Genomic DNA, 22,192 nt, shown 5'->3' on the forward strand with positions numbered 1-22,192 from the left:
ATCGGAGCAAGGGGAACAATTCCAAAATTCTCAGTTGAATGTTTTAAGTCTTTTGGAATTCCTTTAAATATTTTGAAAATGAAATATTCTGTTCAGATTTTACGTAATCACCTGCACACCTAAATTTCCTTATATTCTATTTGATTACTAATAATTATTGAATAAAAGTACTTTCCCAAGGGTAGCTTGCATTTGAAAATAAAAATCGTAAATAGTGATAACGCAAATGTTTATTTTATTTTATTTTATTTGTTTAGTATGCAGTGTCATTTGGCAACCCTTACTGAAGGGCAGCTACCCTTGTGGAATTTATATATATATATATATATATATATATATATATATATAATAATTTTATCTCAAAAAAGGAAGCAAAACGAGCAAAATTGTATTAAACTTTTATTTTAAATATGTCAAAGAATTAACACCTGAAATTAATGACATTATTTACGAAATGAAATAGCGTTGGAGATTTTCAGAGCGAGTAGCTCATGTTGTATATAACAAAAAAGTGTAATAAAATATAAGTTAATAGTTTTCTCAACAGTAATCTCACTAGAGGTTTTGATTTATCTAGAGAAAATCAAAACTCGAGTGGGATTTAATTCACTATTACACGATTAGAAGAAAGTATATCAAGATTAGAAGTAACGAAGTGCTCCAATACAATACAATATTAATTGACTTACGAAAATACAACTGTCTTCAAATGTATTATTGTACCATCTCAACATTACAAATATTACGCTAGAGGCATGCTAGATGGCAGTAGTGAGTTATGATTACTAGCAATGCCTTCTCGTCGAGAAGTTATCGATCTATATCACGATGGCAGTGTTACTAGTCAAGAAGGCTTTGTTGATTCAGTTTCATTTTTATTAAAACAGTTGCATTCCACTTCAATTATCCGAATCCCAGTAATCAACGTCACTTGACAGATGATTTTCAATAAATCTTAATATTAAACAATCTCTGATACGTGACTATCCATAATATCATATAGCAGAAGCTATAACATAACCTAACTAATATACACAAGTGTTAGAAAAGTTTTAATTAACGACGATGACATAAAAAATAACCATGAATAATTTTAAAAGGAATAATTATTGAATGTACAATTTTCAAATTTGAATGTGGTTGGTGGTTCAATTGATGTTATATTGGACGTGTGCATAAATGTGCGTAATAGAAGTGGAACTCGTTGATGTAGGCCTACATGGTGTATTCAACTTATTCAGGATTTCCGAATGGTGCTCTTCATTTATTTGTAAATCGGATTTCAGAAGATGCATAGGTATGATCAGTGATTTTTATTAATTCTTGTTCTTGAATGCCAATGTGAGTCATATTTGAAACTGCTGTGCATCGACTGGAGTGGTTTGTAATTTTCTGTTTTTTTTTTTTTTTTTTTTTTTGACGTCCAGACCAGCGCAGTGTGAAATTTTGGCAAACAAAGAAACAAATGCTAGGGACGCGATAAAATTAAACAAATGCTAGGGACGCGATAAAATTAAACAAATGCTAGGGACGCGATAAAATTAAACAAATGCTAGGGACGCGATAAAATTAAACAAATGCTAGGGACGCGATAAAATTAAACAAATGCTAGGGACGCGATAAAATTGTGCGATAAGCAGCCATGATTGGTTGAAATACGTCCTTTTGTACCGTTTTATTGGTCGAAAGTAGTATGATGTAGTAAAAGTGTAATAGTCAGAAAAAAAGTTTTTCTTTGGCGTATTTCAATAGCATGGACGGTTTTCGCGTAAATTTAATTTACAAACTACTAAATTCAAGCAACTGAACGATGGAATCAGATTGCAACGTTATAGTCAAAGAGGGAAGTGGGAGGCAGTACACATAGACTGAGTTCGTTGACCTATTACATATTTATTACGTGAAGAAATGGGACTGTGTTAGCGGCGATTTTGCCAGAGTGCTGGAGCTTCCAACTTAATTTTCTAATTAACAGTGCATTTAATCACAAAATGCAATAAAGATTTTGTATTTATTTCAGTGTACCCTAGTGTCCCTTTTTTTTTTTTTTTTTTTTTTTTTTTTAATTAAAACAGATACAGAACAAAGACTTCATAAAATTATTTTAGAGGTAACTTAACCCCAGATATAGATGTCATTCTGCAAAACAGTTCTACAAAAGGCATTATGGTAACAAGCATTCTGAAAATTAAATTTTTGCTCTTATATACCTTGTAAAAAATTCTCAACACACCATTGAAAAGTGAATCCCGAGACAACAGTAAATCAATGTTCTCTCTTCAAACTCAATTTTACATATCTAATCGTCTTAGAAAGATCAGAAATTTGGCACTAAACATAATATCAATAATATCTTATCTTTCTTACAACATTATCTCAAACATTATGTAAACTGAAACAGTTTCACATTATGTGAAACTTAATTCCTACAAGTTCATAATTACTCTTTTACATTCTTAAACTGTGTTGCAAGAGCATACTACATTGCTATCCTAGATGCCCAAGGCAATCTGATAGTATAATTATTTTGAAACTTATCGTCAATAACCTCAGTTAACTTCATGGCTTGAACTTTTCACTCTAATTCATCTTCATAGTCAAAATATACCATATAGTTTCAATAGTTAACAGAATTAAAGTTCTATGCTATTAACTGTAAAATTAAAATTACATAAAATCATACAGTAATTCCTGGCTTATCATTATAGCTACATTACGAGAACCTGTGATGTTGAATGAATAAGTTATAAACTTACATTATTTTTTTTAAACTGAGAATAACTGAAATTAAGTTAATCTATTACCTCAAAATTCTCCTTATTTCACTAATAACAACATATTTACATACATTTAAATATTGAATATAAGTTGAGGTAAAATGTACACTAAATATTGTTCAGTGTTGGTTTACTATTACCAATGAGCGAGCATGCAATGGTTAGAGAACAAAACAACAAGGGGAACACGTTTGTAATTTCTGAATTAAACTAAATTGAGTGAGCTATTCAGTTGTAATAGTTTGAGTTCTTTTAAAATTTGGGATGATTTGTCGTCCTTCATTTCCAACTTGGCTGCCTCTTCTTTCAACATATGTAGGAATTCTTCCATTTTGTGCAAGGACTTTGTCAACTGGTAGTGCAGGAATCCTGAAGCAAGCCATACCGTTACAAATTTGTTTTGTTTTGTTGGTGGGTCTAATACCAATAATGTTTGGAACCAATCATGTAGTTGCGAATCTGGCCATACTTTTACTAGTAAAGCTTTTGCTCCTTCCCATATGGTTTTCGCAGCACCACAATTTGTGACACGATGTTTCAGTGTGTCTAACCACCCACACTTTTTGCATGCCGGGGAGTCTGTTAAATTATGGCGATGTCTCTTTTCTTCAGTCGGTATAATCTGGTTGAGATAGCAATATACTGTTGTCTTCCATGCAGTCGGGATGTTTGCCATATGCAAATTGCGCCATATATTTCCCCATTTTTGGTTTGGCAACTTTTCCACGATACGTGGCGTTTGCACGGCTTTCTTCATGAGGTAAGTGTAGATAGTCTTGGTGTTTTGATTCTTTTCATTCATGACTGTTGTTGGTGGATATGACTCTATTATTTCCCAAATCATTTTCAGCGAGTGCGGTAAGGTGGTAGTTTTACTGCAAAGTAGTGGAATGTGGTCTTGCCAGAATTTGTTGTCCATGGGATCGCTTTCATCGTGTTTCGCGCGAAGAATATTCCGTGTCAAAAGGGCCTGACTTTTCTCTTTTATTGCCGTCAGCTGTAAACCTCCTTTCGTTATTGGTAGATGCAACTGCGTTTTCGGAAGCTTGTAAAAATATCCTTTCCAGACATAGAAGCTGATTGCTCTGTCTAGCACTGTGGAGTATTTGGAAGGAAGAGGCAAAATCTGTGCTAGATACCACAATTTGGACAGGCAAAATACGTTTATGTGCCATATCCTCTCAAGGAGATTGAGGTTTCTATGTATATGCTGAAACATTGTTGCTCGAGTTCTTGCAGACGTAATGGACCAATTGATGTCAACCATTTCTTTGAAGGATGCACATACTGTCAATCCTAAAATCTTTGCTTTTCTATTTATAGGGATATGATTAACAGTGTGTGTAGCAGCCCAGTTGCCTAATGGTACTAATGATGACTTTTGTACATTTATTTGTGCACAGGATGCCATACTATATGTGTGTAGAATCTGTGGTAATTTTGTACACTCGTCTTCATCTCGGAGTAGGATTACAACATCGTCTGCATAAGCCCGGATCGTGAACATGTTGCACGTGGCACGTCCAGCTTGTAAGATGTTATGTGACATTGTAATAAGTGGTTCTATACCAATAGCGAATAGGCACATTGATAGAGGGCATCCTTGTCGTACCGATGATGCAATTGGGATACGTTTCGTAAAGAAACCGTTCACTTGAATTTTGGAGTATGCACTACCATACAAGCTACTTATAGCATTAACAAATTTTTCTGGTATACAGAAGTGTTTCATAACTCGTTGTAGATAGAGATGGTTCATTCTATCAAAGGCCTTATTAAAATCTATTGATAACAGTGCTGCTTTTTCATCCGGGAATTCTTCATAATATAAAATTGAATCACGAATGGTGGCAAGGTTGTGAATTATTGATTTGTCCGGTACACTGCAAGTTTGGCCTATTTCAATAATATCCCGAAAAGTTGTTTTGACTCTGCACGCTAGTACCTTCATAAATAACTTATAATCTGTGTTCAAGAGTGTAATTGGACGATATTCCGACACTGTACGTGGATTTGTAACCTTCGGGAGAAGTATTACAATCCCATCACTGAACCCCTCAACTACAATCCCTCTATCAAAAATGTAATTGAACAAGTCCACTAATGTGTCTTTAATTAAATTCCATTGCATTTTGTACAATTGATATGTAAGTCCATCAGGTCCAGGGGCAGAATTCTTGGGTGCAGTTTCTATTGCCCTAAGAATTTCTTCTTCTGTAATTGGTAGCTGAAGATCGTGTTGCTGCTGCAGATTCAAGTGTCTATTCACGTGCTTAAGTAAAGTGTCTGTTTCCGTTGCAGATGTGGGAGATGCAGAATAAAGGGCTCTGAAGAAGGTTTCAATTTCTTTAATACAATCTGAGTTAGATGTTAATTGTGTTCCTTCCGTTGTTTGGAGGTGGGATATATATTTAGTCCTAGCGTTGCGTTTTTCCTTTACAAGATGGTATAGGGCGCATCTTTCATCTTCGCTTACTGTTGGCGTTCTCGCACGTATCTTTACACCGTCCATGAATTTTTGTTTAAGAGCACAAATAGTCGATTTGATGTTCAGAATTTCTTGCCACTTATTACCACCCGCCTGTTGTACCGCATACAATTCATTTAACAACTGATAATAAAAATTCAGTGTGTCTCTATTTGCTTCGGCTCGAATGATACCTGCTTGTTGAAAATAAGTTTTTATTCCAGGTTTTATAATGTTTACCCACTTTTGCATGATGTTAAGTTTGGACTTGTTGGCTTTGCTTTTTAATTTTTCAAAATGTTGAGAAAATTGTTCACTAATTTCAGGAATGTGTAGTAAAGTGTTGTTCAGTTTCCAAGAGCCCTTACCATATATGGGAAGAGTAATATCAGTCTGAAGTGAGAGGAGGACACAGTCATGGTCAGAAAATGGCGTTGGAAAAACTTGTATACGGTAAATACATTTACTGTGTGTTCGAGTGATATAGAAACGATCTAATCGCGATGCTCCATTTTGTCGGCGAAAAGTATATTCGACTCTATTACCATGGAGAAGCTCCCACGTATCTACTAAATGTAAGTCTTGTGTTAGGTTTGCTAAAACCGGAGATGGATTATACTGCCCCGTTTGATCTTTCGCGTGAAGCACGCAGTTCCAGTCCCCACCTATCAATAGACAGTCATATCTGTGACGAAGGAAGAAAGGGAGTTCCTTACTTAGAAAACTTTCTCTCTGTTGGCGATGATTAGTTCCAGAAGGGAGATATACATTGAGCACCTGAATGTTATTAATCTTCATGGCTATCACTCGTCCGCTTGGATGTTTTTCGATGGCATCAACCGTAAGTCCACAACGATAAATAACTGCCGTACCACGATTTTCATCACCAGTGTTAACAACATAATCGTACTGCGGTCCTATGAAATCAAAGTTTTCGGTATTCACTTCCTGCAACAATAGAATATCTATGCTATTTTGTCTTATGAATGCATTGAGTAACGACTGTTTATTTTTACTTTGTAAACAATTTATGTTTAATGTTGCATAATTTCGTAGTAGCACCATATATTGAATTAAATAAAGTAGTACAAGTACTGACTTGCCGTACGATATGGATATCCCCGTCTGCATATTCTACGTCCCAAAATTATTTATGGCTAACCGTCGTTAAGGGATTCTCCAGCCCTAACGTTTTTATCCTCCTTCGGAAGAGATTTTCCATCAGGACCGTCCTTCTTACTGCCGTCTTTGGTGCGACCGTAGATTGCGTAGGGGTGAGGTCGTGGACTGTTCTTGACCTTATTGCTAGGATACGTGGTTGATGTGTTCTTTTCGCTGGAGCTGCTGCCAGACGCCGCCCCATCTTCGCGACTTCTCAGACGTGGGTCCCGTGTAAACTCATTTTGCGCCATAGGTTTAAGTTTCTTAGATGGTGTTTCGGTAGTTTCGGTAGGTTGCCCTATTTCGTTTTCTTCGAGATCGAGTGTGGATTCCCCAAGATGCAGAGGTGTTTTTATTCCAGATGAAATATTCGTTATTTCCACGTCATCGGCGATAACTGCAAGTTGTTCCATATCCTGTGCACGATCAGCTGCATCATTTGCTGTATACTCTGTGGTGTCCATGATATTTTGTTCATCTTCGGTAGTCACTGTTTTTGTTGCCTCAGTCTCTGATGCGGTGTCGGTTTCCTCTTCTACAGGTGCGTCACGTTGCGTGGGCCGTTCCGTCGTTTGCTCCTCGCGTTGCTGAACGACTGTTCCCGAAACAATGTCACTTAATAACAGTTGTCTTGGTTTAACATTAACATTAAAGGTAGTTTTCCTCTGAGGGCAGTCTTCTTTTTTATGATTGGGCTCATGGCACACATAGCACAAAATTGGTTGTCCCACATACGTGATGTGTGCGTTATATCCAGCAATGGCTATCGATCCTGGAATATGCTTCTTGATTTCCATTTTTACCGCACGAACGCCATTGTTAACTGGGAAAGGATAAGCTGTGCTCCACTGTTCTTGTCGCACTGAATGAACTACACCATACGTGTTTAACACTGTTTGAATTAATGAACTCGGCACCTCCGGGGGTAAATTAAACACTCGGACAGTTACGGATGGAACATCTGCCTTGCTTACTTTCACTTGCGTTTGTTCACCATTATTATATTTGAAATCCGTTGTACCTTCATGTTTGTGTATCAGTTTTTCGTATATCGTGGGCGATATCACTTTTATATATAATGATTTTTCTTGTGTATTTAATTGCAACATTTCTACCTGTTCTGTGTTTAATTTGAGAGTTTGTTGTATCCAAAGATGTACATCCATTGCCATAGGACGAGTAGCACTACTGTCAAATTGTACTTTAATTGTATTTAGACGTCGAATTGTAGACATGTTTGGTTTTCCTGTTGTCACTTTTCTTTACTACGAAGAAGAAGAAAAAAAACTAAAAAACACGCGAAAGTATTCGTAGAATGTAAACACTGCACGAAAATACTCCGGTGTAATGCAACACTAGTCTACAGTATACACACACTCCGCGTACACGAACTCACTAGATAACCGCTCCCGTAACCTCGACCTTACTCTGCCGTGGTTGAAGCGAGACTGACCCTTTCAACCTGCAGGACCATTTCTGTTTATATACAGCGAGAGTATTTGGTATAAGCCAATTAGTTGTATGCACCATCAATATACTAGCCGCCACTGCTATGTAACCGCCGCACCTGTAACACTAGACAGGGATCGCCAAACTTCTTACCGTATTAGTTTCAAGTGGTGGAGGAAAAGTAATGGAATACTCAACAGGTATCAGGATTGGATGTGTTCCCTTGCTCGTGAGTTTAAAGATCACATTACGATGCGGTGAATAAAGTGAATTCCGCTATCTTTAAGGTCCCTTTGAGTGGGTTACTTCTTTGAAACCCTTGATCTTTACATATTTTTCACTTGAAGAAGAAGGCAGAATCGTCTTTCGAAAACATTTTGTGATCTATATTTTTTAAAATTATTTTACGGTAGGTAACTATTTAAAAAATTATACACTTTTTTTTTCATTTTAAAAAGGCATTTATAAACAAGGCTCTCCTTTTTCGAATTGCTTTAAAATCACTTTTCCATCTTCCTTTACATAGTAAGAAAACTTCAATGAATGAAACCGTGTTCTTTGTTAAACCAATATTTTAAATTCTGATTGCTGCCAAACTATGGAAGATATAAATATAGTATTGCTTGAAATTCATATTTACAACATACAAAATAACCTGCTACAATATTTTTAACTTTTGAGACATCATGGTTCAAAGATATACTTTTTTGCATGGAATGACCCCTTCTACATGTGAGTTATACATGTTGGGGCATACCCAAGTAAGAAACACAATTAAGACGTACCTCAATCTGATACTCGTGACTTTCTTTCTTTCTTTCTTTCTTTCTTTCTTTCTTTCTTTCTTTCTTTCTTTCTTTCTTTCTTTCTTTCTTTCTGTTTTATTATTAATAAAAAGTATTCTTTTATACGATACCAATATCATAGCCAGTGGTTTTAATATGTGCAGGATGTTCAATTTGTCTTCAGAGCTACAAATCGTCACTCGGTGACATACAAAGTTATGAAACATTTTGTTAAATAAAACTTGCCCTCAATAGAACTGCATTGTTCAAGCACTTTGCAACTATAAATATTAAAATGCTGACGATAAAGGGCAGCCTTGTTCCACTTGTTGATTTATTTATATCACGCAATAAATTTCTGTCTCTAGTTATGATTCACATTACAACAACAATTAATTATAAATTTTTGTAAAGTTTGTCTTCAAATAGCGTGTTTTCGAAAACTGAATCATCTACGTTTTTCAACTGATTTGAGCTTACGTGATACTTATTACAATTTGTTAAGCACGCATTAAAAAATCGTACAAATGCATAGAAGAGTTTCTGAGAACCATGTCTGGTTAAATATCTGATATCCAGTAAGCATTGAGGAATTCTTAAGGGGAAATAAGAGTGAAATAATGGTGAAAAATTAAGAAAATCAACTTTTTTGTGTTTATTTTCGTAATTGCATTTGAACCTTCTACTTTCATTACATGGTTTAATTTCCTATTTGACAGTCCTTCAAACTATGTCACGTGGCTTTTACTTATTGTAATAGGGAAAAAAAGAAATTAAAAAAAAAAATGCTCCCTGTGGCTACATGGACGAGCTCCGTTCAAAATCCAAAACCTTCACCGTTCCATATAATTAAATATGGCGTGAGTGAGATGAGAGAATTTTTTTTAATGCTGTTTTCTCTACTTAAAAAAATTTTGAGCAGTTTATTAACTAAAAAAGCTCCTTGCACAACAGTTATTGTCAGATTGGTCTGAAATTTTTCACAGAAGTCTATTAAATGTTTATAAATAAAATGTAATTAGCATTTGTATGAAATATTAATATTAAGTTCCTTAATGACATATTCATATTACACTTAGATTTCAAAATGATGTAATGGTAAATTCACTAAATTTAAAAATGTATTTTGACTCTCCATTTAGACTGAGCTCGAAAAAACTAATTCCCTTATATTCATATGACTACTTTCGAGTTCTTGAGCAAATAAGAACTAAAAAGTTTGAAAATTTTGTCCCAAGGAGCCTTTTAGTGACGTTAATGTAAAAATATATTTTAAAAATATAATTTCAAAACTATTAGCCCTAAAGGCACCAAATTTTGTACAGATGATAGTACTGTAGAAATATTTATGTAGTTTAAAATCCATAAATTTTGGATGAAGATTGTAGAACAGGGATCTCCAAAAAGCGTATCGTCATTCGTGCTCTCGATGCTGCCCGCCGAACACAGTGTACTGTAAGGCTAGATAAGGGGGAGAGACTCGTACCTCAACAGAGGGGAGCCATCAGTGGGGGATCGCGGCAACGGTCTGCTTACGTTTACAAATAATATCATCAAAAGAATAAGAAATATCATACGTTTGTATATTATTTTGACATACTATTAAGCTGGAGCCCCGTCTGTTGCTATAGACACAAGCCATTGCAAATTCAACCTCTTCTGTTCTATGGAGCCTTTCAGTGCCTGGAAAAGATCTTCTCCAGCTGTATTTTGTAATCACATCTGGAAGACATTCAGATACAGCAAAATGTTCATTAACTCCTCGGATGAAAATGTCTAGGTGAGCTTTGTAATTTCTATCTGTGCTTTCGTCCATTGCAAGTGAGTAAGCTACAAACTAGTTAGTTGTGGTTTCGACTTCACATTCAATTACATTTACAATCTTGAAATTCCTTCTCTGAACTGTAATTGGAAACAATTTAATTTTTTTAAACTTTGACTTTGTTCTGGACACAGTAATTTAGTAACGTCCTGTATGCACGATTTTACAAATGATGCTTCTGTAAAGGGCTTCATTGATTTTCCAATATTCCAAGCTAGAACATAACTGGCAAGAAGCTCTTTTTTGTTTAAGATTGAGGACACGTGTGTGATTTGTGTTTGTATTTTCTTGTTTTATATTTATCTAAATATTTGTAGGCCTACGCATTTCACCTAAAATTAAACGAAAAACTATATGTTTGTTATACGTATCTGAGTAATATACTGATTATTATGTATAACCAACAGTTATACAGATTGCCTCAAAATAAATTACTTTCACATGTCCAACATGCCTGTAATTGTATGATATTCTTTGTGAAGAGTCGAGTATTGTCGTCGCATGTTGAAATTTAACACACGCTTAAAAATTGTCGAACAAATTAAGCATTTCATATTCTCCCAACTAACATAAAAAAATGTATCTTTCTATTTATCCTTGATTGTACTAAATCCATGATTAGAAGACATTGTGAAACGGTGGAACACTTCAACCAACACAGTGATAATGGCAGTCCGCCACTGCTATTCGTTTGTGCATAAACATTGAGTACAGTACAGGGCAGGATGGGTGAGGCGGATCGCGCTCATTACGTACTGGCTTCGGTTCCGTCCAAGGGCTTACTCGCGAGTAGGCTTTTGGAGATGTCTGTTGTAGAAGTTTTAAAAATCACATAAACGTCCCTTCAACATAAAGGAATAAATTTATGTATAAAACAGCTGACAGCCACATTTAATGGATGTTTTTTTTATTTTAGTAAGTTATTTTACGACGCTTTATCAACATCTTAGGTTATTTAGCGTCTGAATGAGATGAAGGTGATGATGCCGGTGAAATGAGTCCGGGGTCCAGCACCGAAAGTTACCCAGCATTTGCTCATATTGGGTTGAGGGAAAACCCCGGAAAAAACCTCAACCAGGGAACTTGCCCCGACCGGGAATCGAACCCGGGCCACCTGGTTTCGCGGCTAGGCGTGCTAACCGTTACTCCACAGGTGTGGACTTAATGGATGTTATCGGAAAAATTGACAGAATGCATAATTTTCAGTAAAGAGATAAGCACCACGTCAGAAGATTACATTATGAGTATTCACAGAGTTGAAGTAAATGAACCAAGCGGTTCATCTTGAAATTGAGTCACGAACATGACTACCATTAAAATTATCATTATTACATAACTCAACATGAGTTATCGTGGGATTGTTTACACACAAATATACTGCAGGAGACCAACAGCTCTGCTTCTTAATCCCATAGAAGTCACAATTAGGATTTTCCGCCTACAAATCCATCGGCAATGAGCAAATACAAATAAATATAAACTTTAAACTCACGTCATTCTCCTTGCTCATGGTCTGGCTCTGAGAACTTCCACAGAAACTTTAGTATTTACGACTATTTCATTTATATGACGTCATTCCATTTTCGGCCAGTCAAGTGTAATGAAATTTTGAATTCCAACCAATCACAGTCATAAGTCGCGATAATTTCTGCAGCTCGATTTACCACTATCAACTTATCGCATGGTCGTTCTTTTGTTTAGTCAATGTCGCCAACTGTTTCCACATAAATCGATGCGCATGAATCCATTGTATTAATAAAGTGCGCAATCCTACTTCCACATCTAAATCTTCATCTTCTAATTCCACGTCCATTGTATCTAAAGAAAACGACACTCCTTCATAACAATTGTTTTCATTTAATTGAGGTATTAATCAGGTTATTTGTAATTACACTATACTTACTTATTGGCTTTTAAGGAACCCGGAGGTTCATTGCCGCCCTCACATAAGCACGCCATTGATCCCTATCCTGAGCAAGATTAATCCAGTCTCTACCATCATATCCCACCTCCCTCAAATCCATTTTAATATTATCTTCCCATCTACGTCTCGGCCTCCCCAAAGGTCTTTTGCCCGCCGGCCTCCCAACTAACACTCTATATGCATTTCTGGATTCGCCCATAAGTGCTACATGCCCTGCCCATCTCAAGCGTCTGGATTTAATGTTCCTAATTATGTCAAGTGTAGAATACAATGGGTGCAGTTCTGCGTTGTGTAACTTTCTCCATTCTCCTGTAACTTCATCCCTCTTAGCCCCAAATATTTTCCTAAGAACCTTATTCTCAAACACTCCTAATCTCTGTTCCTCTCTCAAAGTGAGAGTTCAAGCTTCACAACCATATAGAACAACCGGTAATATATCTGTTTTATAAATTCTAACTTTCAGATTTTTTGACAGCAGACTAGATGACAAAAGCTTCTCAACCGAATAATAACAGGCATTTCCCATATTTATTCTGCGTTTAATTTCCTCCCGAGTGTCATTTATATTTATTACTGTAATTATACTATAAAATGTTTAAATTAAATTATGATTTCAGCAGATAATGAAAACGTATTTCTGTTACAATAACAAGATAAAAGCGCAGTACGTGTAATTAACATTTTTAAACCTGTATTTCGCTTTCCTCAATTGGCATTACTGAATAACATTCAATTTCTTTATTGAAGTAATCGTTATTCATCTATTTCGACTTCACAATGTCTGAATAGGTTAAGTATTCATAAATATACAATTTTGTAATCGAATTTTAGGGATATATTATTTACATTTTTATTTTATTCACGAAATAGTCCTAATAAATGTCACACCAGGTCTAAGGTTTCCCAAATAAATCCACTCGCTTCACTCGTGGATTTATCGGCAAATCTCAGACCTCCTGTGACATTACTGTAAATTACACAGCATCTCTGATAAATAGAACATGGATATTTCAACAAATAAAGCGAAAATCATGGCATTTTGTGGTAAATATCTAATCCAAAGTAAAATGATATGATATATATTTCTTCACAGCACTTCTTTACATGTAATGGTGTACCTCACATTTCTGTATCCGGTGCCACCATTAACATATTATTACAATAACACATTATTTGCAGTACGCGTCTACACAAATACTCCCAATTACACTATGTACCTTTTTTGTTACTTGGTCAATCTCCCCTTCAGTATTTCCCTACATTTCATTTGCTATCCTCTATTTGTTCATTAATCCTAATATATCTAATATTATATACTACTTTCACACCCCCCTTATCCTCTAAGTACTATTCGCTAAAATCTCAATTTCAATTTTTCTCTATAAATTATCATATTGAATTATTTGCCTATTTGTTCTTTGACCTTTTATTCAATTACTATTCCAACATTCAAATGTTAGTACTAATTTTATGCTGTCACTTGTTCATTTCTCTAAACCCTTTCTCACTATTTTCTCTCATTCCTATTTGCGCTCACTTTCACTTTCTCACTATTCTGCTTACACCTAATCCTTTGTCACTATTCTCACTTCCTATAAATACTTATATTTTATTTTACACATCTGCTTATACACTTTCTCTCTCCCCTATATACTTCTCGATCTTTTTCAGTTTCACTTTACTAGAACTTTTTGATCACAACCCCACTTTTTTTTTTACACATATCAAATATCGCTGCTAAATCCTCAACTGTCGCAAATTCTGACCTTTCTTTATTGTTCGTCTCTGCCTTATTTCTGACTTTGTCTGTCTTTCTATTTATTTCTTCTTCTATTCCTTTTTTATTTTTCCCCCCACGCTTTCACTTTCACATACTAGATTTCCACTTACACTCGCACCCTTATTCTTTACACTACTTTCTTCCCTATCACTTCCTGACTCTTGGTTTCTCTTTTTATCACCCCTCGCCTTTTTTCTAGCGCCCGTGTTGTTTGTAATCCAAAGAAAATAGGCCTATGCTTTGAGAATGTAAATGAATTTAATTGAGGTCCCAAGTAAAACAATGGCCCAAGCTTTTTTTTTTTTTTTTTTTTTTTTTTGTGAAATCGATATTTCTTCAGATGTTAGCTCTGCTAAGCAGAGTGACCGACAAGAAATAGCCAAAGTCCATGTCTTTGTACACGTTTGTGACGTCTTCACCCTTCGTTTCCATGTAACAATCCCAAGTCTATCTCTTCGATCACTGTTTCGTTGTAGGCAGTGCCAACTTGGGATCGTGTATTGCTGTAAAGTCTGGAAAGTTGACAAGTCTGGAAAATGGAGGACATTCGCCAATTGTACGAAATTTCGAATAAATATGATTGTTAAATTCGTCTGAAAAATGCGCTAACCCTGCAGAATTGAGACAAAATAAGTGTATGATAATGAAAAATAACAAAACTATACCCAACAACGTCCACTAAGAAGTATGCGGCAAGCTTTGAATACATAAATATTATTTAATTGAAAGATATGAACTTCTCCTTGTTTTTGGTTCTAGGATAGGCTCAAATTCTTTCAAAAACATAATTTTCTTGAGTTGGCGTAATTCGATTACATTCACAGGATTGAGGCAAACTTAGGTTATGGAAATTTATCCTGTTAATTTTAATTTAGTAGTCTGATCCAATATTTTGGGTTTGCCCTGCGACAGAATAGCTCACAATAAAATTTAAAATGAAAAATTATATAAACAGGTTTCAGACAAAAGTGAATAAAACATAAGGAAAAAAAATAGAACCAAGTGTAATTTAAATTGAATGTACACCATAAAGATGCTGACGAAATATCGCTACAGAAAATTGTATTATGGTGGTGACGATAGCATCTTGAAGATCTCTCGTCAGCTTGTATTTTTCCCTCCACTTTACAAAGGCTTTCGGGATGGTGCCTCTCGCTCCGAAGTAGAGACCGGTAACTGTGATTTTTTCTATGTTGTATTTCGCCGATAGGTACTGAATCGTGGGCTCGTAGATTTTCTTTTTCTCTTCGTTCACTTCAGATGATTGAGTGACTCAGATTTCAAATCTGATGGTAGGATCAATTATTTCGGCTGTCTGTTTATTCCTATTTATAGCTATGATATCGATCCTACGATTGCTTCCACCATCAGCAATACAATGAACTTCCTCGTGAACGTCTAGATTTTTGGATCGAAGTGCATCTGCGATCATAGAACGTATGATGTTGTGACGTTTTATTCTTACTTCTCCCTGTGGGCAACTCCCAAGCACATACTTTTTGAGGGGGGGGGGGAGTATTACGTCACTCGAATGACATAATAGTAAATTTTCTCTTCTTATCTTATTTCTTCTCCAAATTATTTTGAACCCAAAGCAAATATATTCTGAATAGGCCTATAATGAATTTAATCTTAATGGCAAAGAGAGTTCGTTCTCTGCAAAAGTTCCATTCATTTTTCAGCATGTGACTTTACATTTTTTTAAATTGTTGTAATGGTGGAACAAAATCAATAATATATTTTAAAAATTTCCCTACTTTTCCTTTTCACTCTGCGAACAAATTCTGATAAGTGATATTGGAATGAAGAGTGCAAACTGCAAAGTGAAAAGTTGAAGAACTGAATTGTGGAATAGACCTCTGGATAAAACATTACTGAAGACAAAGCAATTTTAGCTGCACAGGGCAACGATAACTATTATCTGGAGGAAGGGGAGCAGAAGCAATAGAAAAAGAGCAAAGAGAACGAATAAAATGTCCAAATTGTGAAAGTTAAAAATCGCCTTAAATAATAATAATAATAATAATAATAATAATAATAATAATAATAATAATAATAATAATAATAATAATTGGTGTCGTTTTCCACAAAAACGTAAATGAGTGGTGCCTTACAGTGAAGATCCAAAAAAAAAGACAACTCTTGGATTAGTACAGCCAGCGTCAGCGTTTCTGGCGTGTGTTCTTAGGCAAAAAGCCAGTCAGTGAGCACTTGTTGCCGTGTAGCTGAGAACGGTACTACCCAAATATACGTCACGTCATCAATCTGCCAATCACAGTGTTTGTTGTCAGTCTTACTGTTCACTGACTGCGGTAAAAGCAAGATACTCGCACTTCGCGCTTCTGGGGAGGCGTGTCCTTGAGTACTTTGCCCAGTCAATGACATCTGTTGTCACTTCGGCTGAGAGAGGGTGGCACCTTCTAAACAGAAGTCACGTCAGCAGTCTGCCAATCATAGTTGTCAGCTTTCTCTTCCACACAATGTGACAAAGATAAGATACTCGCTCTCAACGTTCCCACTACTTATTTCACACGCCAGAAACGGTGGCTTTGGTTAGTCTATAATAATAGAAGAGGAATCTCAACATCAGAGTGGACCAATGCCATAAAGATGTCCACAAGCATCGCAGCAGTACGATCTGTGCCAGGCCGTTCCTTCCAAGATCAAAACTGTTGCCATCTAGGATGCAGCGAAGTAGAAACCCTTGGGCATGTGTTGGGTTGTTGTTTAGTCAACTGTCCGAAGACAGGTCTGAACCTCAAAAATGATACCAAAAAAGTACCACTTACGAGGCAATTAAGCCAGGAGATAATGGGGTAGGGTGGCCAGTTCCTTTCCCCCCTCTATTGCATACATCGCCAACTAGCTACATAGTCCACTAGTCAGACTTCAGATACAAACAATATTGTTCTTCCTCTGACATATATCGTCAAGTGAGATGTACTGCCTGATAATAGATGTACATATCAGCCAGAACCTCAATCACAGGATTATTTTGGGTTATTGTCCTAAAATTACTGAGGAACAATCGCTACCATAAAGTGAGAAGTTCCATCGCAACCACTCTTCAGAAGGCAAAGTGGGAGGTTTACGAAGAAGTGCACTGCTTGGCTGAGAATGGGTCAACGAGAAGAGCAGACATTATAGCCATCGATCGCCGGAATCAAAGAAGCCTCATTCTTGACCCCACTGTCCGTTTTGAGAAGGATGATCAACAAGCCAATAACGTTAACGATGAAAAGAAGTCTATTTACAACCCATGTATTCCTCACTTCAGTGAGAGATACAAAATGAATATTAATGCATGGGAAGTGAAAGGACTTCTTTTTGGCGCTAGGGTAACTTCATTTAAGTTAACCAAAACTATTCTCCATTCTCTTAAATTTTCTAATGAGGATATTAATAAAATTTTTCTGATGGAATTGAGAGATTCGTTGTCCATTTTACACATTCACTTGTATAACACTACATAATATTATTTACTTAATTTCAATTATTTTTTATTGTACTTTCATCTCATGTTTCTCAGAAAATCCAATTGTACTTTATTTTTAAGTTTATCACTATTTTGTGTTCTCTCCCCAAAACATATTGTATTTTATTTTTAAATTAACCTCTGTTTGTATTCTGGATCCTAGTGGTCAGCCGTAGATGTCAGCCAGATGTCCTAATTGTAGAATAAATAGTATCAAAACGGTTCATCATAGAAATCATGCGGGCCCCATGTGGCGTGAAGGCCATAGTTTGCCGACCCTTTGCTGAATTCCGTTTAATGGTCCTGGCAGACTTTTAAGGACTTGGACTTTGGCAGAATCGCAGGTACGTCGTTCATAAATTTAGAAGAGATAAGATCAAAACCAGAACTTTAGCGCACAATGTTAATTGAATCTACAAATCTGCTCCTATTTGAAAGGACTTCTACAGAGCGAAGAGAAAACAAGATTGCCAATTTGCACAGCGAATATTCACACACGAGGTTAAACAAAATACAGTAAAACCGGAATTTTAATAATAATTTAATTTAATTACCAGACAAAATCAGAAATGCAACCATTGAAAAATAGTATCTACAAGTTGCCATTGTTCTATAGACGAAGATTTGGCCCTGTTTTATAGCGATTTTAAAATAGAATTAAGTTTTCTTAATACTGAGAAAGTGTAGGTAATGTCATTCTGCTGCTATTTTATACAGTTCAACTCCTTAAGTCAAATTTTGCAATTCATTTTTAATTTTCAGAGAAGTCTATATTGGATCTTAAAAGTATTTATTTCAGTCACTGACTTCACAGCATATGTTTAAGGTGCTACACCTTTACATTACATATTTAAAAGACGTATCAACGTTTTCGTTGGTCTACGCCAACATCATCAGATACGAAGTACATTTCAGCAGTATCAGTGTTCTCTACATAATATCTACAAAAACAAAACATACGAGTATTTAGTGGCATGCAAAATGAGACATATTAAAAACCAACATTGCTGTGATACACATTGATATTCATATATGACTGCCTTGATTGTCACTTACTTAATGTTAAATCCGTTAAAATTGGGTCATCAACTTATTGATTTCAATTACTTCCAGATTGGAGGAACAGCATTATCGACGAAATCAAAAATACATTATTAATCAACACCAAACAACCCAACGTATAATATATTGACATTTATAATAAAACCATGTAAACTTGAAAAATATTCAAATGATTACGTGACACAAACCATGATGCATACGTTTCTGAATGGTGGAAATATATATATATATATATATATATATATATATATATATATATTATTGTGAAACAGAAATATGAATATAATAAATGTAATTACTGTAATTTTGCAACTCTTCACATTCATAATACTTTTTATCTTAGTTTTATATTTTATTATTTTTATCACTTTTAAATCATGTCATTTTATTATCTCATATGTGAAGACTTGCATTTATATATATGAATGTCAATGTGTATCACAGCAATGTTGGTTTTTAATATGTCTCATTTTGCATGTCATTAAATATGTTTTGTATTTGCAGATATTATGTAGAGAGCACTGATATTGCTAAAATGTACTTCGTATCTGATGATGTTGGCGTAGACCAACGAAAACGTTCATACGTCTTTTAAAATATGTAATGTAAAGGTGTAGCACCTTAAACATATGCTGTGAAGTCAGTGACTGAAATAAATACTTTTAAGATCCTTAAATCAAACTTCTACAACTCGATTTTTCGATACCTCAAAATAATTTAAGAGTCCACTGCAAGAATGATGGATGTCATTTGGAATACATTTTGCAGGAGAAGCAATTGAAAGTTTGAAATGCTTAGCGCTCAAAGCTTAACTGTGATTTTCCGATCATTACTGGACAATGACTATGAGTGTTAATGCCATATAACTCTCTATGTACATTCTATATGTCTTAAGCTATGCATTGACAGTCTTGGTTCATTTTCGACAAGAAAGTGACATCCATCATTTTTGCAGTGGACTCTTCAATTTTAATTTCCCTATGGAATCATAGGCCTAATTTACATGTAATACTTCTTTTATATCTCTAAGTATTATTACTCGATTTTTTTCGATATCTTGATGAATAATCCTCTGCCCAGTAAGAAATACACATTCTTTAACTGGATTTTAAGGTCAAAATGAAAGTTACGAACACATGTAAAAGCAGAATTTAATGAATGTGATGTAATACAATTACTTTAACAAGTATTGTACATTAGTATTGTCGGCCTCGGTAGCGTAGTCGGTATAGAGCTGGCCCTCTGTGCTCGAGTTTGCGGGTTCAATCTCGGCCCAGGTCGATGGCATTTAAATGTGCTTAAATGCGATAGGCTCATGTCAGTAGATTTACTGGCATGTAAAAGAACTCCTGCGGGACAAAATTCCGGCATGCCGGCGATGCTGATATAACCTCTGCAGTTGCGAGCTTCGTTAAATAAACCATAATTTAGATTTTTTACATTAATATTTTTCTCTTCTTGAAAGTGTCCTTCTTCAGGAATCAACCAGTTAGTACTAATCTTACCCATGTCAATCATTACAGGTAGATGTCTGTACTGTTACGGTACAGCACAATGAGCACCACATAATTATATGTCTTTAACATTATTCTTCTCGAAGTTTGTTATGAATTGAAAAAATCGTCGTCCTGAAAAGCAAAGAAAGAATCTATGGACAACCACGATTTCTCTATGTTGAAAGTTAAGCGGTGATGATTGTCATAAATAATAATTATAAATTATAATTTATGGTAGGTCTGTTGGAATTTTTTCACATTTTCTATATCTCGAATTTTCGATAAGTCGAAGCATTATCAGTCTTCTAAAGCACTTCGAGATATCGAAGTTCGATTGTATGTTAATCCAGCCTTGCAATAATCCTGGGCCTCTTAGATAAATAGCTTCACAATTTTTTGAATAAGTTTTCATTCATTCATTCGTACCAGTATTACAATTTCATACTAATCTTTTTGTAATTCATCACATATATTAGTAGTAGTATTTATTTATTTATTTATTTATTTATTTATTTAACCTGGTAGAGATAATGTCATCAGACCTTTTCTTCCCCTCACCAGTGGATTACAACTACATTATTAAGAATACAATTCCAATTATAATTATAATTAATAATAAATTTACAATTACAATTACAATAAAAATCAAAGTACAAAAAGATTACCTGATTAATAAAGGCTAGACAATTTATCGTGAACGTTAAGAACAAAAAAAGATTTTTTTTACTGAAGTGGGCCTACAGATTAAACCTAGAGTAATAAAATGATATGATGATGAAATTACCGGATATTGAAATATGTTGTGATAGAATAAGATAACTATTTACAAGAAACCATGTCTGAACGAGTCTCGATTACTGACCAAGTGCCTAGTAAGTTTGCGTTTGAATTCAATTTTATTTCGACAGTCCCTGATGCTAGCAGGTAGCGAATTCCAGAGTCTTGGCAGGGCTATTGTGAAAGAGGATGAGTATAAGGGGGTGCGAGGAGTTGGTATTGTTAATATTGTTTCATGGCGAGAGCCTGTGTTCAGATTGTGGTGGGAAGAAAGGTAAGTGAAGCGAGAAGACAGGTACGAGGGAATAGAAGAGTTGAAGATTTCGAAGAGAAAGAGAAGTGAATATAAATTTCTTTTCTTATCTAGTTTAAACTAGTCTATTGCTTCCAGGGATGAGGTAATATGACCATATCTGCGAACATTGCTTACAAAACGTACACACAAATTATGAGCATGTTGAAGTTTCGTTTTGTTGCCGCTGGAGAGGTCAGTCAGTAAAATAGGGCAATACACCATCATCAACTCTCTATCAAATAATAGGCCTATTGGTCTGTTACGGTCTCCTGTCATCTTCGGAATGGCCAACTCACAGATCATCTTCCTCCGGGGAAGTACCGGATCATCTCTTTTGGTATTCTGGAACGTTGCACTATTGAAATGTTATAGACCTAACCAATTTACGTCTTTACGTCGTATAGGCGTATATTCTTCTTCTTTCTTACTCGATCCTCTTCTACCACCTGGTGTAGACGTTTTACAAAGAGTCTTCCATCTCTCACGGTCCTGAGCAATGGACCTTGCCTCTTTCCATTCGATCCCTCTCTCCCGCATGGTATCTTGGATTCCTTGTTCCCAGGTCTGCCTCGGTCTTCCATTAGGTCTTTTTCCCTCCATTCTAATTTGCCAATCTATTTTTGGGTATCTTTCATTGTTCATTCTAGCCAGATGTCCAAACCACCTTAATTGTGATAATTTTATTTGTTCTACGAGAGGATCAATTCCTAGACCAAGCCTTATTGTTTGGTTCCGTATTCTAGTTTTTCCTTCTATTCTTCTTAAATATCTCATTTTCATGGCTTGTAGTTGACTCTTATGTTTGGAGGTCAGAGACCATGTCTCGGCTCCATATATTAATGTGGGGATATACGTGGTTTTATACTTTTAATTTAGTTTATAGGCGTATATAATAATAATAATAATAATAATAATAATAATA

The sequence above is a fragment of the Periplaneta americana genome, chromosome 14 (assembly GCF_040183065.1).
Source record: "Periplaneta americana isolate PAMFEO1 chromosome 14, P.americana_PAMFEO1_priV1, whole genome shotgun sequence".
NCBI lineage: Eukaryota > Metazoa > Arthropoda > Insecta > Blattodea > Blattidae > Periplaneta > Periplaneta americana.